Genomic DNA, 16,027 nt, shown 5'->3' on the forward strand with positions numbered 1-16,027 from the left:
AAATTTTCTCTCCAAAATTGTAACTTTCGTTAGCTTTGTTACCTGTACTCCTGGTGTTTTAATTCTGTTGCTTAAAAAATTATATTGCAAATAATAATTCTTTTTAGAGATTATACAAATATTTTCTAATATTTATAAGGTACATTATGGTTTGCCAAATGGTTTCACAGGAATTATCTTAATCTCCAAACTATCTATAGAACAGATATTATTAACCTAGAAAAGATAAATGTTTTTTTCCAGCATCACACTTTCAATGAATTTTAAATATAGATCTTAAACTCAAGACTTTTGCCACTTTGTTCCATGGAATGATAATAGAAAATTTTTAGATAACAACCGTGGTTTCCTTTTTGATTTGGATGTTGTTGGTTTTTTTTTGAGTTGAAATCTCACTCTGTCACCTAGACTGGAGTGCAGTGGCAACTCCCGGCCACCACAGCCTCGACCTACTGGGCTCCGACGATCCTTCCGCCTCAGCCTTCCATTCCAAGTAGCTGGAACTACAGGTGTGTGCTACAATGCCCGGCTAATTTTTTTTATTTATTGTAGAGATGAGGTCTCGCCAAGTTGCCCAGGCGGGTCTCGAACCCGCGGGCTCAGGCAATCCACTCACCTCAGTTTCCCAAAGCGCGGAAATACAGGCTGAGCCACAGAGCCTGGCTGATTAGGATATTTTTAAAGATGAGTTCATTTTGTTCCATCTCAGATGTGAATTTCTTAAATCCAATATCTTCCATGAATAATTATAAAAGTAATAAGTACCTCTGTCCAGACATGAAAATTATATCCACTCTTCCTTACTTGCAATTTGACAAATCAACCTGTTCTTTGGTCCATAGGAGCCTAAATACTTACATGATTCTTATTTAACTCACAGTCATAACACTGATTGTGTGATTTCCACGTTTGTCTATGCCAGTGTTTAAGGATTTCAACATACCTCTTCCTGTAGAATCCGAATCTTCACGATCAGAGCCCGGTTTTCTGTCTCCTGATTCAACGTGAGAAAAGTAATTTAAAAGTACATAAGAAGTTTATGAAAATACCATATATTTACCTCTAAGACTATTGACATTCTCTTTACCAACCTTAAACGGGTATTCACATGTCACAAACAAGACTAGTATGAAAATATTTTTCCACGTGGGATTAAGCCTTGGCTTGCAGTTTCTGAGGTATATGTGGAGTTCTTTTCCCTGATTCTGTGCAACTTTGGTAGTTAGGGAAGAAAAGATGAAAAACCAAAAAGGAACAATCTGACTTTCTTCCCTGCTATTTTACCGCCAACCATTTATGACAGGTAGTTGTAAACTCAACTATTTAAATAGCACCTTGAAATCACGAAACTGTGAATATTCTCAGATTCAGTGTCTCCACAACCAATGAACATCTGAAACTATTTTATAATTTACATTCTCAAATTAAGAACCATCAGAAGAAAAAATATTCCAGGACAGGATATTTGCCAAAATGTTAACAGTAAATCTTGTGAGTAGGATAAGAATTTTTGTGGATTTTTTTTGTTAATATGCATTATCTTAGTTTTATAAAGTGAATAGGTATTACCTTTAGAATATAAAAATGAAAGGGAAAACACTTCAAACTGGGATTTCATTGATACAAGAATAAAGAAACACATATACATACAATGTATTTAAAATCAAAATATCTCAGTTCAATTCTAGCTCTACCATTTTTTAAAATTAACAGATAAATAAAACATTGCATGTTTTTACCACATATAATATGATGTTTTGAAGTACATATATTCTGTAGAGTGGTTAATTTAGTTCTACCACTTATTCGACAGTTGACTTTGGTCAGGCGTGGTAGCTCACACCTGCAGTCCTAGCAATTTGGGAGGGTGAAGCAAGAAGATTGCTTAAGCCCAGGAGTTCAAGATCAGGCTAGGAAATACAGCAAAACCTCATTTCTATTTAAAAAATCAAAAAAATAAACTGAATTTAGTGGTGTATGCCTGTAGTCCCAGCTACTTGGGAGGCTGAAAGAGAAAGATTGCCTAAGCCCGGGAAGTTGAGGCTGCCATGAGCCATGATTATGCCACTGCACTCCAGCCTGGGTGGCAGAGAAAGACCCTGACTCAAAAAAAAAAAAAAAAAAGACAATTGACTTTGAATAATCAAAACAGCTTTACTTTATCACTCTAATAAACTTGTCTTTAATACATAAAAGTATAGCAACTTCTGTTTTCACCTCACAAAATTACTATAATTACCATAAAGATGAAATAGCAATTATTTTGAAATAATAAAACATTGCAAAATGCAAATGATTAGGATTGTATTTTTAGAACTCTGCACTTTAACCAAAAAAATCTAACATTATCAATCACTAAAAGGAAAGAAAAGGACATGGAATGCTTCATATGTGGTAGCTCATTTAATCCCTCCTAGCCCTAGGATAGGTAGTATTGTCATCTCTTATATCTAGGAGGACACTGAGGCATAGAGTGGTTATGTGGCAGGTCTAAGATTACATAACTTGGAGCCAGGACTTGAACACAGGCAGCCTGACTTCCTAGTGTTGGGTCTTGATCTTCTCTCTACATTGCCACCAGTTAGAAGCTCCTCAGTGGTCCGAGACTGAGTCTTTCCCACAGTGCATTCATAGAGACTTGCAGGGTCACAAAGGACCTGCCATTCTATGGGTCTGGTCCCCATATTTGACTACTGAGGTAAGAGCTAAACTAAACAAAGCTGTGTTGGTTGTGGGATGACTGACACTGGAAACAAACCTCTCAATGACTTACAGACAGACTCTAAAGTCAGCTTTCCAACGGAGAGCCAGAAAAAAATTAGTATGGATGACTTTCAGCTGCCCATCACAGTCGTATTGTTAATAGTAGAATCCTAGCCGGGCTCGGTGGCTCAGCCTGTAATCCCACACTTTGGGAGGCTGATGTGAGTGGATTGCCTGAGCCCGTGGGTTCGAGACCTGCCTGGGCAACTTGGCGAGCCCTCATCTCTACAATAATTCAAAAAATTAGCTGGGCATGGTAGCACACGCCTATAGTTCCAGCTACTTGGAAGGCTGAGGCGGAAGGATTGCCAGAGCCCAGCAGGTCGAGGCTGCAGTGGCCGGGAGTGCCACTGCACTCCAGTCTGGGTGACAGAATGAGACTCCAACTCAAAAAATAAAAATAAAAAAAATATATATATCTATATATCTATATATAGATATATATAGAGATATATAGAATACTGCTGAAATTTCTCGGGATCTTGAAGATTATTAATAATGCTCTAGATAACACTTTAACATTTTCAATAAAAATGATTTCTCCAGCATCTGGGTTAAAGCTTAGTCTAAATGACATTTTTGCTCTGAAATTACAAGCTTGTGCTTATTAGTGGAAGAAATGATTTATGGACTTTCTCAGTAACTTGTAAGTACTAAGAGAACTGGCCAAGCTCAATGGCTCATTCCTATAACCTCAGCATTTTGGGAGGCCAAGGTGAAAGGACTGCTTAAGGCCAGGAGTTTGAAACCAGCCTAACTTACACAGTGAGACCCGTCTCTACAAAGAATGAATTAAAAATTAGCCAGGCATGATGGTGCACACCTGTAATCCCACTATTCAAGAGACTGAGACAAGAGGATCGCTTGGGCACAGGAACTTGGAGCTGTAGTGAGCTATGATTGCGTCACTGCACTCCAATCTGGGTAACAGCAAGATCCTATCTCAAAAAAAAAAGAGTGAGCACCGATTTTTTTTTTTCTAAAACCTGAGAAACAGGTGAAAGTTTGACAGAATTTTTAAAAATGCAGGTGGTTACTGAGTACCAGATATTTATGAATTCATCTACCAACTTTAGGAGGAATTCCCGAGATTTTCTAGATCAAACTATTGTGAACATGACTGGGAAATTTACTAAGAATATTAATTTTGATTGAAGAGAAAAGCACAGATTTTCTTTTTTTTTTGAGTTGGAGTCTCACTCTGTTACCCAGGCTGGAGTGCAATGGCACACTCATGGCCACCACAGCCTCAATCTGCTGGGCTCAGGCGATTCTTCTGCCTCAGCCTTCCAAGTAGTTGGAACTACAGGTGGATGCTACATGCCTGGCTTATTTTTGTAGATTTATTGTAGAGATGAAGTTTCATCAAGTTGCCCAGGCTGGTCTCAAATCCTTGAGCTCAGGTAATCCTCTCACCTAGGCCTCCCAAAGTGCTGGGATTACAGGCTTGAGCCACTGTACCTGGCCAGAATTTTTTTTTTAATCCTACCTGCCTTTACTTGTTACCAATTCATTTATCGGTTTATTGACTCCTGATTTTTGCGCAAACATAAATCCTCTTATATTTCAGTTATGTAAACTATATGCCACTTTCAAAGTACTTGGATGACTTACTAATTGTTTGCTCTGGGCTACAATCATGCTCTTCTGCTCTTCGGAAGCATTCATACTAAGTTTCAGTTCCTCCAGCTCTTCTTTTAACAGATTTGTTCCCATAATAGCCTGGTGGGCACTGTGGGGGTGGGGGGAGAAGGCCATGAGCAAAACCTCAAATATAACCACCAAAGATACTAAGTACAGCCAAGGACTATTTTGGACCCAAGTTAAAAACCACCGAAGTCTTCAACCAGATGCCTGTGATAGTAAAAATATACCCATGATCTTTCACAGACGTTGGAAAAGGAAGAGATTTGAAGAAAATGGGGGGTGGGGAAGGGAGAATAGAGGGAAAATAGACAAATATATTTCTGAAGCTAAAGATTTGGTGGATCCTTTGAAATCCATCACTGGGTGAATCACAGAATTTTTTCCTCCTACTAAAAAGATGTAATATTAGTTCATGCAATTCCACAAATATTTATTGAATGATACTGTGCTCTAAGTGCTGGATTTTGCATGAAAGCTACAATGGCAGACAAAAAAGACATGGTCCTTGTCCTTAAAGAGCTTACATACTATGGAGGGAGATGACAACTAAATGATTAAATAATTACCAACAGTCTCTATATGATACATTTCTAGAAATAATTTTATTATAGTATTATTTATATTAACAAAGCATTGGAAACAATCTAAATGTTCACCAGCAGGAAACTAATCAAATGAATTACGGTAATCTATATCATGGAATTACCTATTTGTATCTCCCACTAGATGATAAACTGATCTGAAGGTCTCAGAGAAGATGCAATTTTTTTCCCACGCATGGTGGTTCACCCCTGTAATCTCAGCACTTTGGGAGGCCAAGGTGAGAGGATTGCTTAAGCCCAGGAGTTTGAGATCAGCCCCTGGGCAACATAGGGAAGCCTTGTCTCTACAGAAAAATAAAAAATTAGCCAGGCACAGTGGTTTGCACCTGTATTCTCAGTTATTAGGGAGACTGAGGCAGAAGGATTACCTGAGCCCAGGGGGTCAAGACTGCAATGAGCTGTGATCATACCATTGCAATCCAGCCTTGGTGACAGAGTGAGACTCCAACTCAAAACAAACAAACAAAAAACATGCTATGAGACCCCAAAGGAAACAAAGGCTCTCTGTGCAGAATTAAGGGAAGGGGGAAGTGGACTCTGAACAATTATCATAATACTATAAGAAACGGATTAGCAGTAGTGGGAAACTGTTGGGAGGTAGGGGAGTGGAGCACACTTCATCAGTAAGGGTACCTGATCTCAAACCAGGTGAAGTAGGGACCAAAGTGAGGCCCAAACTTTACCTATAAAATGACCATTTGTATACCTAACCCTGAATTGTACCCATTTTCAAAATTAAAAAAAAAAACATTTAAAAAGGGAATGGGGGGGGGAAATTATACGTGGCTTAATTTTAGACAGTGGCATTCTGTCTGCCCATTCAGACTCCCCAGCCTTTCTGTCTACTATGTGAGTTACTCAATTTCTTTCTGAGTCATTTCTTGACTGCTTAAATTAACCAGAGTCAGCTTCTAGTGATTGCAACCAAAAATCCTGACCATCACTTTTTTCCAAAGCAGCTTCATTGAAGAAACTTTTAATTATTATATTTCAATTAAATAATAAGCCAATTGTGGAATGGCCAGAAGTTGACATAAACATATTTTTTATTTTCTAAAGTTGGTTTGGAGCCTGGACTGAACTACGTAAAAAAATTTGAGGGGAAGAATGCTTTAGTAAAACATATGTCCACTCAAAAACTCATGTACAAATGTTCATAGCAGCATTATTTGTAACAGCCCCAAAGTGGAAATAACTCAAATCTCCATCATCTACAAAAAAGAATAAACAAAAAGTAGTATATCCATACAATGGAATATTATTCAGTCATGAAAAGATATGAGGCAGTAATATATGTTACAACATGGATGAACCTTAAAAACATTATGCTAAGCAAAATAAACCAGACACAAAAGGCCACATATTGGATGATTCCATGCACATGCAATGTTCAGAAGAGGCCAATCTATAGAGACAGAAAGTAGAACAGTGATTGCCAGGGCTGAGGGAAGGGTGGAGAAATGGGGAGTGCCTGCTATTGAGTGTGGGGTTTCTTTTCTGAATGATGAAAATTTTCTGGATAATGGTGATGCTTGTACAACCTGGAGAATATATAAATAAAAAAAGAACACTGAATTGTATACTTTCAAAGAGTGAAATTTACGCTAAAAAAAGAAAAGAGAACAGAAAGCCCCCAGCACACAGTGCCCTACTATGGCTCACCTCTTTATCTGAAGGCGCAATTCAGTACAGTCCTCTGATAATTGGCTGTTAATTTCTTCCAGGGTTTCTAAAGTCAACTTAAATTTATTGTTTTCCTCTTCCAATTTCTGCTTGTTGAAATGTAGTTCGGCTACATAGGCAATCAAATCAGACACCTCTCTGTGGGGGAAAGAATAAAAGAGAATAATCTTCAACATCTTTAATCCCTTTTGGTCAAAATAAAGCATATGGTCAAACAAGCCAGACTTAAATATTCTTGTGAGATTTTCTATTTTATTCTCATCTATCATTATAAACATAATTAATTTATACAATAGTTATTTAAATATTTATTATAATAGCATCAATTTTTTCCCCCAAATTTCCAGGTATTTCTGATCTGCCAGTTGTGAAATCAACTTTCACAGCTTCTGTTTATTCCTTTCTACTTCATTCTTAACATTTGTCTCCTTCTACCCTGAAGAGTCCCTATTTCTATCGGGAATATAGGAGGATCCTGAAGTAAATATGGACATAATACTCTTGGTGAGGGCATTTTGACGGGTTTAACTAGGAAACTTCCAAGAGTCTTGTAATGACAGCCTGTAGCCTACAATTCAGTATTCATTTTTCCTAATTTTTTTTATCACTTGTTAATGCTTGTGAACATCACCCTTGCCCCAACATCAGTTCATAAACCCTTTAAGAGTCTAGACTGTGTGTTTCAAATTGGGCCCCCCCTTCTTTTTGCTATCGTATCCCAGTGCTGAGCTCAGTCCAGGAACATGGTTCCCACCCTACCTTCTTGCATGGATAAACCTGAAGTGGCAAAGATAACATAAGAGAGAGGTAGGATCACCTCTCCTAATATCTAAAACTTACACATGTAATGGAAAACAACTTTTCTCATTTATGCCTAAAAGGTTCTACTAAAAAAGTACTTTAAAATAATCTCCGCAAGAGCTTAAAGTCAGTATTTTAACTTTACTTAAAATAGAACTTATTTTCTATAGGAAACACACAAAGTCAGTAAAGGAGAGGGTTTCCTGAGTGAGCAAATAATTTTGAATTACTAATCCTAAATGAATGTGTGTTCTTGCTGGACATGGTGGCTCATGCCTGTAACCCCAGCACTTTGGGAGGCTAAGGCAGATGGATTGCTTGAGTCCAGGAGACCAGCCTGGGTAATATAATGGGACGATGTCTTTACAAAAAAAATTTTTTAATTTGCCAGGTGGGGGGGTGCAAGCCTATAGTTCCAGCTACTTGGGCGACTGAGGCGGCAAAATTGCCTGAGCTAAGGAAGTTGAGGCAGAAGTGAGCTGGGATGGCTCCACTGCACAGCTTGGGCAACAGAGTGAAACTTGACTCGGAAAAAAAAAAATAAAAGAATACATGTGTGTTCCTAGTGAAAATGGTTCTAATGCAGATGGTATAGAATAGTTAAGAACTCAAAATCAATTACATTAGTGCTACTGCAAAAAAAAAAAGAGAGCGAGAGAGCTAAGTGACTTTATCATAATCAAAATATGTAGATTTATGAAATGAGTAAGAAAAACAAATTTGAGAAATCATTATAAGTAAGAGCACTTACAAGACTCCTTTAGACATGTCTCCCCCCAAAGCCTCGAAGCTCCCTGATGTAAACTCTGTGATGTCTTCCCTCATCCTCACTGAAACACAAACAAGAGGGTTTATGAAAAAATCATTTTCTCCAAACCATAAGAAAGCAGCACATACTTACTTGCTCCGCCTGATTTTACTTTGTCCTGTGGTTCAAAAACAGAATCATGGATGCTGCTTACGTTACTATTCACTCCATCCCTGTCACCAAAAAACAAAACCAGTGAGCTAGCACTCTTTGCCAGACCAAAGTATAGTTCATTTTTTAAACATGTTCTGTACTTTCCTATTTGGGTATTTCTTTCTAAGCTAAAAAAAAAAAAAAATCTATCCATTCAACAACTGTTTGGAGCCCAGTACTGTGCTAGGTACTTAGAGTAACAGAAGAGAAACATAAGGCATTCCTCCACCATCCATAAAACTTTAATCTAATATGAAAAAGAAAATATGTGTGCAGCATATGGTTAGGGGAGGAACAGCCTCAGTGGGTTAGGAAGCAGATTTGTTTGGCATGGTGAGTGAAGACTTGTGGAGGTAGCAAGATAGGGGCCTTAAGGGGCTGGGAAATAAAAAAGCCTGAACAACTAATACCTTGGGATACATCCATGCTGCTAGCATTTTCCCTTTCTCATGGAGAACCAGATAGAATCCGGAATCACTGTACTTTAAGCATTCTGCTCCTAAAATCTGGGGAACCCTCTGTATAGGAAGGGCCTGTTCAATACACAAATTCTAGCTCTAACTACAAAATAAACCTATTAAAATTTCAACCATTTCTTTTTATAGTCTTAATACTATCATTTAATTCTGTTACTTAGTCTTTCTAAGCATCAAATCCTCAGCTTCCCTCTGGGGCAGCCACAGAATTCTACAAATTTGTGCTTACATTTGATAAAAGAGAAAAACTTAAGACAAATGAAATGTAACAGAGTTTAATTGAACAAAGAAGGATTCATGAACTGGGCAGCCCCCAGAATCACTGCAGATTCAGAGAGACTCCAGTACAGTCAGGTGGTGGAGGAAGATTTATGGAATGAAAAAGGAAAGTAACATTAAAAAAAAGGAAGGGAGGTACAGAAACAGCCTGACTGGTTACAGCCCAGTGTTTGCCTTACTTGAACTCGGTTGGAACAGTTGCCTGAAACTCAGTGATTGACAGAAGAGTAGGTTACAGTCTGCTTACACATCCAGCTAGGCTACAGTTCACTATGTGAAAAGTTGTGGAGAAACTCCTAGGTGGAACTTAAAATATCTAAGGAAACAACTTTAGGCTAAACATAACTTATCATATATGAGGAAGGACCCCATAAAAAATGGAATTTATTTATTTAAAAAATTTTGTCTTTATTCTTATATGTTTAAACTTCATATTTTGAGATGAACTTCAGCCGTCTCAAAACTTCCAGATAAACACTTTGACCATTTGCATTATAATTTGCAGAAGAAATGTCCCAACTTGTGGCAAACAGGTGACTGGTTCTTCTACCATGACAATGCACCAGCCCACACCACACTGAGTGTTCAGAAGTTTTTGACTAAAAAACAACAACATGACTCCTCTCACCCCTGTCTCCATCATCCCTATTTCCCAGGCCTCACCCCAAGTGACTTTATTTTGTTTCCCTAGATGAAAAAAGTCCTCAAAGGGAAATAAATGTTTTGCCAATGTGGAAGAGGTGAAACAAACAACCAAAAAAAAAAAAAAAATGACAGACACTCTAAAAGGCATCAAAATTGACAAGTCAAAAACTGTTTTAAGCAGTGAAAAAAGTATCTTGATAAGTGTACTGCACCAAATGAAGAGTACTTTTAAGGTGAGTGAAGTTTAAACATGTAAGAATAAATACATACTTTTTTATAAATAATTCCAAGGTTTTTTTGGGTCCCTCTTGTATTGTTTTTCTATGTGAAATGCCTGTCAGAAGGTAGCTGAACAAAAAGGCTCACACGATTAGTTCTGACTATTCCTATATATACAGCCATCACTATTTCTGGGTTTCTGCTATTATATTTTGTATTTAAACCTCCCATGGCTTTGCCTTCATAATTGTTATAAAAATAAGAGTTTCTTTCTTTTGCCCTATTTCATAAACAGACTATTGATACTTTTATTAATCAAACTTACATATTTTAGAAATATTAACAAATTAAAATAACAAAAATTAAAACCATCATGTGGAGGTGACTTTGGTATATATTCTTTTCAACTTTTTCCTATGTATATTTTTATTTGACAAAAATAGGATTATACTATATATACAGATCTATGGACTATTTAGTAGAAATAAAACATGTGAATATTTACCTTGTCAAATATTGATCTCATTATTTTGAATGACTATTTAGAATTCCAGTTTAGGGAAGCACTATAATTTATTTATCCAATTGTCTGTTTCTAAATATAAGGTTGCTTCTATTTATTACTGATATAAACTACCTTCTGCATATATATTAGAGCATATATTTGATTTTTTTGAAATTACGTTACCATTCAAAGAGATTGTAAATTTTTCTTATTTTTTTATTTTTTGAGTTGGCGTCTCACTCTGTTGCCCAGACTGGAGTGCAGTGGCCGCTCCTGGCCACCGCAGCCTCGGCCTGCTGGGTTCTGGAGATCCTTCCGCCTCAGCCTTCCGAGTAGCCGGAATTACAGGCGTGCGCTACCACGCCCGGTTAATTTTTTGATTTTATTGTAGAGATGAGGTCTTGCCTGCCCAGGGGGGTCTCAAACCTGCAGGCTCAGGCAATCCACTCACTTCAGCTGCCCAAAGGCTCGGGATTACAGGCTGAGCCACCGAGCCCGGCTGAGATTGTAAATTTTAAAGAGTTTCATACATATTGCTAAATTGCTCTTTTAAAAGATGCCAACTTGCACTACTACCAACAATGTATGGGAGAGTTCATCTCTCCATCCTTCCCCTGTCCCATCACATGAAATATTGACATTATTTAAAATTTGTGTTGGCCAGCCTCGGTGGCTCAGTCTGTAATTCCAGTACTTTGGGAGGCCGAGGTGAGTGAATTGCCTAACTCCATGGGTTTGAGACCAGCCCAGGCAACTTGGTGAGACCTCATCTCTACGATAAATAAAAAATTAGCTGGGCTTGGTAGTGTATGCCTGTAGTTCCAGCTACTTGGAAGGCTGAGGCAGATGGATCGCCAGAGCCCAACAGGTTGACGCCGGGGTGGCCATGAGCGTGCCACTGCACTCCAGCCTGGGTGACAGAGTGAGACTCCAACTCAAAAAAAAAAAAAATCTGTGTTAAACTCATAAAGAGTAAATTCTCTTTATTTGAACTTTTTACTACTGATAAAATTATATATTTCTATATTTATCTTGCCTTCAAGATTAACCTGCTTATGGCAAACAACATTTCAGTCATATTTTCTTGTCATTGATATGTCCTAATCCCACCAGAAAAACCAGCAAGTTTTTCCATTTTTGGAGTGTGCCTTTTTTTTTTTTTTAAAGAAAATCCCATGCATCAGCTGATAGCTGGAGATTCACGGCTGAGTAAAGGCATAGGAATTAGCCTTCCTGTGGAAGAAGATGCATGTGTCCAGTATCCACCAGGGGCACCTGAGATCATGGGTACTACTCTCTGTCTTTTCCTTCTGTTCCTACCCCACTATCTTGTTTACTTCTTAGCCTCCCTTTGTTCTAGTCTTCCACTGACTAGCCCCACTGTCCTTAAAAGGAGGTTCATTCTTAAATTTAAATACATTTGGGTATTTGACAGTCAGTATCAAAAATTCACTTGGTAATCCCAGCACTTTGGGAGGCCAAAACGGGATGATTGTTTGAGCCCAGGAGTTCAAGATCAGCCTGGGCAGTACAGCCAGACATCATCTCTACAAAAAATCAGAATTTAAAAAATTAGCCTGGTGGGGTCACATGCACCTGTAGTCCTAGCTGCAAGGAAGGTCAAGGCAAAAGGATCACCTGAACACAGGAGACAGAGGTTGCAGGGAGTCATGATCATGCAACTGCACTTCAGTCTAGGTGACACAGTGAGATGCTCAACTCAAAAAAAAACAAACAAGTAAATAAAATAATAATAATTCACTTGGTTCCTATGCCAGTTCAAGTCTTTGTAAGAACATAACAATATGTGCTCTTCACTAATTACAAGAAATGAATGCTGTCAGAATCAATATATTAGAGCACTGGTTCCCAAAGTGTGTGCACCCTCCAGCAACAGCATCACTGGGAAACTTATTAGAATACAGATTGCCAGGCTTTACCCCAGACCTACTGAATCATGATGGTGGAGCCTAACAATCAGGTGATTCTAATGCATGCCAAGGTGGGGGAAGCACTGGCTTACAGTATTCAGAAGTCAGTGGTTAACATCAATTATAATTGATTATTAAAATAGAACCTTAAAATGCACCCTTCTGAGACTCTGCTTACCATTTGTTTCTACAGAAAACCATCCATTCTTTCATGATGGCCTGGAAAGTTTTCAGATCCACATGGGGGTCTCTCCTCTCAGGATCAAGCATGTTCCACAGCTCCTCAAGGCCACTTTCTTCAGCATCTTGGCTAGTTGTTTGTTTAAGGTAATCTATTATTTTGGTCACTCCTACCAAGCCTTAGGAGGAAGAAAGGCAAATTAGTTTAGAAAGATGGAGAAAGACACATTTTTATCAAGTGAAGTGCTTAACTCCTTTATGTCACCTGGATTCTAGAAACATGCCATCTAATCCTTGTAGTCCTGTGAACTGGCATGGTATAGTGGAAAGTTCACTGGCCTTGGGCTAGAGTCTAACAGACCTAGTGTCAATCTTGGCTCTGAAGATTATCAGTTATGTGGCTATGGAAAATTACTTAATCTCTCTGAACCTCAGTTTCTTTATCTGTGAGATGAGGATGATGATATCTACCATACAGAGTTGTGAGTTTAAATATTGATGATATATGTAATCAATCATTGCTTGTGCTGGAAGATGAAAATGACACTTTACATTTTTCCCTCTAACTTTTTCCTTTAAAAGCATAAAGTGAGGGAAATTTTTTTCTGCCCTAAATAAAATTTCAGGCTCAAGTAAGAACTTCAGGACTTTCTTTATTTGAGGGTAGGGTGGAGAATCCACTCTTAGACACAGTAGTCAGTCCTACTCTCACATTCAGAAAATAAAATCAGTAATCCCGTGCCTTTGGGAGGCTGAGGTGAGTGGATTGCCTGAGCTCGCGGGTTCGAGACCCGTCTGGGCAACTTGGCGAGACCTCACCTCTACAATAAATCAAAAATTAGCCAGGCATGTTAGTGTACACCTGTAGTTTCAGCTACTTGGAAGGCTGAGATGGAAGGATCACCAGAGCCCAGCAGGTCAAGGCTGCGGTGGCTGGGAGCGGCCACTGCACTCCAGTCTGGGCGACAGAGTGAGACTCCAACTCAAAAAAAAAAGAAAAGAAAATCATCCAAACTATGTTAGTAGTTGACACATCAACCGTGTTTAAGGCCTGTCTTGGGCAGGCTGCTTACAAGGAAGAAGGAAAAATAAATAAAAGATTGACAGGGCTGATGCAAGAATGAAGAGTCAAGGAAGACTAGACCATGACATAAGAAAAAAAATAAGTCCTGTAATTAGGAGGAGGATACAGTTGTAAAGGAGTCTGAATAACTTTGTAGGGAATATTATTTTAATGTAATATGTTATTTAGACGTGATAGTAAGTATTGGAAGGAGAAACAAAATTATTAATACAATTATTTAGAGAAATAAGTGTATATTTTATTTGCAGTAGAACTGTAAAAAAAGCTAAAAAGCCAACAAGAATACATTTATCTCATTTTCCTCTACTAAAACTCTAAACACTCATACCTCAAAACTAAAAAGACCTCCCGTGATAGTCAATTTTACATGTCAACTTGACTGAACCACAGGGTGCCCAGATATTTGGTCATATATTTAGTGTCTCTGTGAGGGTGCTCTTGGAGGAGATTAACATTTACATCTACAGACTGAGTAAAGCAGATTCCTAATGTGGGAGGGCCTCATTCAATTAGATGAAGGCCTGAATAGGGGAAAAAAGCTAACCCTGAGTAACAGAGAATTTCTTCTGCCTGACTACCTTCGAACTAGGATACTGGCTTTTTATTTTTTTGCCTCCAGACTCACTCAAACTGAGTCTGAAGTCTGATTGAGTCTGAGTCTGATTTTTCCATAGTCTCAAGCCTGCTGGTTGATGGACTAGAACTACACCATTGAACCTGGAATGAAAATACGAAGTGGGCTTTCTTGAATCACTAGCCTGCTGACTCACCCTATGGGGTCTCAGGACTTGCTCGCCTCTATAATCACATAACTTAATTCCTTACAATAAACTTATTTAAATGGATAGATAGATATAACTATGAATATATCTCCCACTATAGAACCCTGGCTAATACACATGCTATTTTCCTTCAGTAGTTATCTTAATTTCTTCAGAGAATTAATTTATTAAATTCTGTCCAAGCTTTCTGGGAACAAATAAACTCCACTCAGCCTAGAGGTATAAATAAGAGTATATACAAGTCCTTTACCACAAAGATGTTCATCACAGTGCTGTTTATAAATGAACAAAGAGTATTCAATTGAGATGGATTGGTTAAATATGTTACATTTCAAAGAAGTATAGCAGATGAAGAAAATTCATTGATGTACATAAGTACTCATGTTATTAAATGAGAAAACTCAGATTATAAAACAAGTCTGGGAATATTCCCATAGATACTTAGATAATATGTTAAATTTATAAATTCCCACACATACTTAGATAATGTTAGATTTATAAATATGTAAATAATTAATGTGTTAGATAATATGATAAAAAGTGACCACAAGAAATCTTAAGTCATTTATAGCAATCATGTCGGGATAAGAAGGTGGACAGACTGCAGGGTGTCCCCCATGATCCCATCTCCTGGTGTTCAGGCCCTGTGTGTGTCCCCTCCCCTGAGGTATAGGAGTGACTTGTGACTTGTTTCTAGCCAATAGATTACAGCAAAGGTGATGGAACTGCATGATTAAGTTACCTAAGACTGTAGCGAACGCCCTGTTGAAGTTTCTCACTCCCTTGCTGACTTTGAAGAAGCAAACTGCCATGTTACAGGCGTCCTATGTTGAGAAACCCAAGTAGCAAAGAGCTGAGGGAGGCTTTGGCTGGCAGCAGCAAGAAACTGGAGCTGGCACTCCTATAACCACCAGGTACTCAATTTTGCCAACAAAAGCAGGTTATTCCCCAGTTGAGCCTCAGGTGGGATAGCTTTCCCAGCTAGCATCTTGATTGCAACCTTGTGCTAAGCTGTGCCTAAACGTGTGATCCACAGAAGTTGTGAGGTAATAAATTTGTGTTGTTTTAAGCTGAAAAATGTGTGGTTATTCAGCAATAGAGAACTAATACAAGTAGTTAGGGTATTATTATTCAGAAACTGTTGTATGTGTATGGAATAAAACATATGAGGCCAGGTGGCGTGACTCATGCCTGTAATCCCAACATTTTGGGAGGCCAAGGCAGGAGGATTGTTTGAGGCCAGGAGTTTGAGGTTAGCCTAGGCAAGATAGAGAGACCCTCTCTACATTAAAACAAACAAACAAATATATATATGTAAAATTAGCCAAGTATGGTGGCATGCTCCTACAGTCCCAGCTACTTAAGAGGCTGAGGCAGGAGGCTCACTTGAGTTCAGAAGCTGGAAGCTGCAGTAAGCTATGATGTGCCGCTGCACTCCAACCTGGGGTGACAGAGTGAGACCCTGTCTT

Source organism: Carlito syrichta, unplaced genomic scaffold, assembly GCF_000164805.1.
Source record: "Carlito syrichta isolate Samal-C Ts95f unplaced genomic scaffold, Tarsius_syrichta-2.0.1 Scaffold305197, whole genome shotgun sequence".
NCBI lineage: Eukaryota > Metazoa > Chordata > Mammalia > Primates > Tarsiidae > Carlito > Carlito syrichta.